Below are 6,098 nucleotides of genomic sequence, written 5' to 3' on the forward strand. Positions count from 1 at the left end.
AGAGAGAGAGAGAGAGAGAGAGAGAGTGTGAGTGGGGGAAGGGCAGAGAGAGAGGGAGACACAGAATCTGAAGCAGGTTCCAGGCTGTCAGCACAGAGCCTGATGTGGGGCTTGAACTCACAGACCCTGAGATCATGACCTAAGCCGAAGTCAGATACTTAACCGACTGAGCCACCCAGGGGCCCCCGAGAGTTGCAGTCTTCTTAAACTAGTCTGCCTACTATCAAAAGCCTGTAAATTAGCACAGGACTCTCACCGGCCTTTTCTATCTTCATTGGTGATGGGTTTCTGTTGAGTATGGAAATTAACTGTGTTTTTAAAGTGATCAAGCCACTGAGCTCATGATGACTTACCTCTAATTTCAAAAGTGCATCCCCCAAATTCTGAGGACTACATAGCCTTACTTTTCCAGTCTTTAAATCATCTCTCTGTCCCACCATTTCATTTATTCCCTTTCTACCACAGGAACAGCAGGCCCACATTTCTGATTGTGCAGGAATTGGAGGCCAACATCAAGCTGTGTGACATGCTTGAATGACAAAATAATGGAACGATCCCTGGGATTCTGGAGTCACAGCAGAGATATTTATTGCTTAGCAACCCCAACTGATGTCAAGAGTTTTGCTAAATGCAGATTGTAAGGAGGACTGTAGAAAATCAAAATTGCTTTGCTATAATTCTTTTAAATTGTTTTCAACAAAAAAAATATTAATTAATTTACCCATTTATGTTTTTGATTGATTGATATAACAGCTTTCCGGCCAAGCACTAAAGAAGCAATTACAGTTAGCTGGTCACACTAAAGGGCCATAGAAATACAAAACTTAAAAGAACTCCCACAACTTCTCCTGGAGGATAATCATCTGCTTTTCTGAATTGATATTCAAGTGCATTTCTCTAATCATTGTTGCTACTCAGTCTAGGAAAGTAACAAATAATAGAGTCTTTGGAAGCACATTGAAAATAATGGTATATTACTTAAGAACTATCATTTATTAACAGCATAATCCAGTTCAGACAGCATATTTACTATTCCCTGTTTGAGGCCTTTGTTTTCAGGAAAAGTAACTTATTGCATTCTCAGTAGTGCTAAATAAAGTCTCACAGGCTCTTTAATTAATTTCAAATGCGCTGTAGGGAGCCAAATATAAAATATGAACTTTTGATTTCTTTAAATCAAAAGTATATATCCAGTTTATGTAACTATAAAAATCGTACCTGCTGCTACCAGGAATTGCCACTAGAAGACATGCTTTATTGGTTTTCACGTAGCTCTAACCAACAATAAAAACTGAAAAGAAGAGCTTATTGACATTTTGGATATAGCTCCTTAAAATGAAAGCCCAGTGTGAGGATGGTATTCTTTTCCCAACCATAAACATGGGCATGTTTTTTTTTTCTAGAAAGCGGGATGCCAATGTTAGGAAAACAACAGACAACTCTTTCAGTCGTCATCCATATGGTACAGGCCAGCAGTAAAGGGAGATATCTCACAAATTAGCTGCATCTTAATGAACCAGAGTGCTCAATTAACACAAATGATTTATTTAAAAAATTAGACACAACACATTTAGAGAGAGAAGCCAATGAAAACACCAGATTTTCAGGAGGGTTTTTTTTCCTGTCTTTTTTCCTTTCTTTTTCATTTCTTTTATTATTTATTTGTTTGTTTGTGGAGATTTTCAATTTCTTCTTGAATCACTTTCACTAGTTTGGGTGTCTTTCAAGGAATTTGCCCATCTCATTTAGGTTATCTAATTGTCGACATACTATTGTTCTAGTATTCCTTCATGTATATGTATATCATATATATTTTTATGTAAGGTGTACTTACATTTTTTACTTCTGTAAGGTCATTAGTAACATTCTCTTTTCCAATTACTGATTTTACTAATTTGAGTCTTCTTTTTTCTTGATTATTTTACTTTTTCCAATGTTTTATGGTGGAAGTTTAAATTATTAAACTGACATCTTTCTTCCTTTTTAATTTAAGCATTCATAGCTACAAACTTCCCTGTAAGCGCTATTTTATCTGCATTTCATTAAGTTTCAGTATGTTGTGTTTACAATGTCATTTATCTCAAAGTATTTCCTAATTTCCTCTTATGATTTCTTTGATACACGGGTTATTTAGGAGTGTGTTGTTTAATTTTCATATATTTGTGAATTTCCCAAATTTCATTTTTTATTGAGTTCTAATTTTATTCCATGTGATCAGAGAACATACTTTATATCATTTACATTTACTGAGATATGAACTATCCTGGAAAATGTTCCATGAGCACTTGAGAAGAATGTGTATAGAGAGAATGTTACATGTAGCTGGTATATAGTGTTGTTCAAGTCTTCTGTTTCTTTGCTGATCTTATAACTGTTTTATCAAATGTTGAAAGCAAGTTTTGAAGTCTTCAGCTGTTATTGTTGAACGGTCTACTTGCCCTTTCAATTCTGTCAGTTTTGCTTCACATGTTTGGGGCTCTGATATTAGCATATATGTTTATAGTTCTATTGTCTTCTTGGCTTGACACTTTCATTATTACAAAATATCTTTCCTTTCCTCTAGTAAAAATCTTTGTCTTATAGTCTATTCTGTCTGCTATTAGTACAACTGTTCCCATTCCCTTTTGGTTACTGATTGCAAGGTATGTCTTTTTCCATATTTTTATTTTTAATGTATTTGTGTCCTTGAATCTAAAATGTGTCTCTTGTACACAGCTCAGAGTTGGATCATTTTTTAATCTATTAAACTAATATCTTTGCTGAGGTATCTGGGTGCTTCAGTCGGTTAAGCGTCCGACATCAGCTCAGGTCATGTTCTCACAGTTCGTGGGTTTAAGCCCCTGCTGACAGCTCAGAAGCTGGAGCCTGCTTCGGATTCTGCGTCTCCCTCTCTCTCTGCTCCTCCCCAACACGTGCTCTGTCTCTCTCTCAAAAATAAATAAAGATTAAAAAAATTTAAACTAATATCTTTGTTTTAGTTTATGCTTACTTTAATTACTAACAAATTAGAATATATGTCTGTGATTTTATTTCTATATATAGTATATTTTGTTTATTCGTCCATTTTTCCAGTACTACATTCTCTTGTGTTAGGCAGGCATTTTCTACAGTGCAGTTAATCCCCTTGTTGTGTCTTTAACTATATATTTTTAGTTATTTTCTTAGTGGTTGACCTGGGAATTATAGTTAATATCTTAAAGAAAAAAATCTAGTTCAGATTAATACCAACTTAATTACAGTATTGTACAAAAATTTGGCTCCAATGCAGCTCCATTTTCTTCCCTCTACTTTCTGCTTTTATTGTCATACAAATTACACCTCCCTAGGTTGTATGTGAGTATAAACAGATTTACAATTCTTGCTTTATGCAGTTATATTTTAAATTAGTCATAGGAGACAGAGAACAAACTAATAGTTGCCAGGGGAAAGGGGAATGGAGGATGGGCAAAATGGATGAAGGGGAGTGGGAGGTATAGGCACCCAGTTATGAAATGAATATCTTGGAAATAAAATACACAGCATAGAGAATATACTCTATGATACTGTAGTAGTGCAGTGACAGATGGTAGCTACACGTGTGATGAGCATAGCGTAACATACAGAGCCTTTGAATCACTGTGCTGCACATTTGAAACTAATGCAGCATTGTGTGTCAACCATACTCAAGTAAACATTTTTTAATAAATTAATTAATTATAAAAGGAAACTTCTAAGTAAAAATACATTCACACTGTTTTGTTTTCTTTTGTTTTTTAGTTTACTTAGATAGTTACTATTATCAGTACTCTTTATTTCATCTTTTGGATTCGAGTTACTATCTAATGGTTTTTCATTTGATATTGAAGCCATCCTTTTATGATTTCCTATGGGGAAGTCTGATAGTAATGAATGCTCTCAGTTTTGCTTATTGATACATGTCTTAATTTCTCCTTCATTTTCGAAGGACAGTTTTGCTAGAGATGGTTTTGCAAGAGATTGTTTTGAAGAACACTTTTGGTTAACAATCTTTTTCTTCCAGCACTTTGAATGTATCCTCATACTGCCCTCTGGCTTTCATTGTTTCTGATAAGAAATTGGCTGTTAATCTTACAAGGAACCCCTTGCACCTCATGAGATGTTTCTTGCTACTCTCAATATTTTCCCTTTGTCTTTGGCCATTGACAATCTGGTTAGAATTTGCCTGGGTATAAATACCTTTGAGTTTTCATATTTGGTGTTCACCAAGCTTCTTGGATGTGTCAATAAATTTTTCATCAAGTTTGAGAAGTTTTTAGTCATAATTTCTTCAAATATCCTTACTTCACCTTTCTCTCTCTCTTCTCTACATCTGGAAATATCATTATGTATATGCCTTATGCTTAATAGTGTTCCATTGATTTTGAGAATCTGTTTTACTTTATTCTTTTGTCTTTCCGTTTCTAAAACTAGATAATCTCAATTAATTTACCTTCAAATTTACTGATTATTTTTTCTTCCTGTTCAAATCTACCAATTGAGCCTATCTAGTAAATCTTTTATTTCAGGTATTGTACTTTTAATTTTTTTTTAATGTTTATTTATTTTTGAGAGAGAGAGACAGAAACAGAGCAGGGAAGGGTCAGAGAGAGAGGGAGACACAGAATCTGAAGCAGGCTCCAACTCTGAGCTGTCAGCACAGAACCCGATGTGGGCTTGAACCCACGAACTGTGAGATCATGACCTGAGCCGAAGTCAGACACTCAACCGACTAAACCACCCAGGCACCCTCAGTTATTGTACTTTTAAACTACAGTTTATTTGTATTTTTATTAATTTCTATCTCTTTATTTGTATTTGCTATTTGTTGACACATCATTCTCAAACTTTAATTCTTTAGACATTCTTTCCTTTAGCTATTTGAGCATTTTAAATTTTTTAGTTTTTTTTAATCTTTATTCATTTTTTTTAATTGTTTAAGTTTACTTATTTATTTTGAGAGAGAGACCGACAGAGCATGAGCAGGGGTGGGGCAGAGAGAGAGAGAGAGAGAATCCCAACTAGGCTCCACACTGCCAGCGTAAAGCCCAATGTGGGACTCAAGCTTACGAAATCATGAGGTCATGACCTGAACTGAAACCTGAGAATCAGGCGCTTAGCCAACTGAGCCACCCAGGTGCCCCATAATGTTTATTCATTTTTGAGAGACAGAGAGAGACACAGCACAAGCAGGGAAGAGGCAGAGAAAGAGGGAGACACAAAGTCCAAAGCAGACTTCAGGCTCTGGGCTGTCAGCACAAAGCCCAACACAGGGCTCCAACTCACGAACCGCAAGATCATGACCTGAGCCAAAGTTGGATACTTAACCGACAGAGCCACCCAGGCACCCCTATTTGAGCATTTTTTAAATAGCTGATTTAAAGTGTTTGTCTAATAAGTTCAATATCTGGGCTTCCACAGGGACAGTTCTAGGTATGGGACATACTTTCATATTTCTTTGTATATCTCATAACTTTTGTTGAAACCCAGACACGTTAAATAATATAATGTGACAACTTGGGAAATTAACCCATCCCCAGAGTTTGCTGATGTTGCTGTTTGTTATTCTTACTATTATTGACCTTTCCGAACTAATTCTATAAATTGTATATTTTGTGTCATATCACTGAAGTTTCTGTTCAGTTATCTTAGTGGCCAGCGAATGATTGAACAAAGATTTCCTTAAATGTATGGAAACAGTAACTCCTCCAATCCCTTCTGAAGGGCTATGTGTGTATTTGAGGCTGCCTTCAACACTAGGAATTTACATCTCTATCTTAGCCTTTGCTTTGTGCATACACAGAGCCTCAAGGTGAGCCAGAGATGAGAGCTGCTATGGCCTGAATATTTGTGCCCCCTCTAAAATTTACATATTGAAATCCTAACCTAATGATATTATCAGGACTTGGGGCCTTTGGGAAATGATTAGGTTGTGCAGAAAGGGCCCTCATGAATGGAATTAATGTTTCTATAAAACTTCTGAGAGAGATCCCTGGCCCCTTCCATTACGTGAGGACACAATGAGATGATGCCTTCTATGTGGAAGTGGCCTTCATCAGACATTGAATCTATAGGTGCCATGATCTTGAACTTTACAGCTTTTA

The sequence above is a fragment of the Panthera uncia genome (genome assembly GCF_023721935.1).
Source record: "Panthera uncia isolate 11264 chromosome B2 unlocalized genomic scaffold, Puncia_PCG_1.0 HiC_scaffold_24, whole genome shotgun sequence".
In the NCBI taxonomy this organism is placed as follows: domain Eukaryota; kingdom Metazoa; phylum Chordata; class Mammalia; order Carnivora; family Felidae; genus Panthera; species Panthera uncia.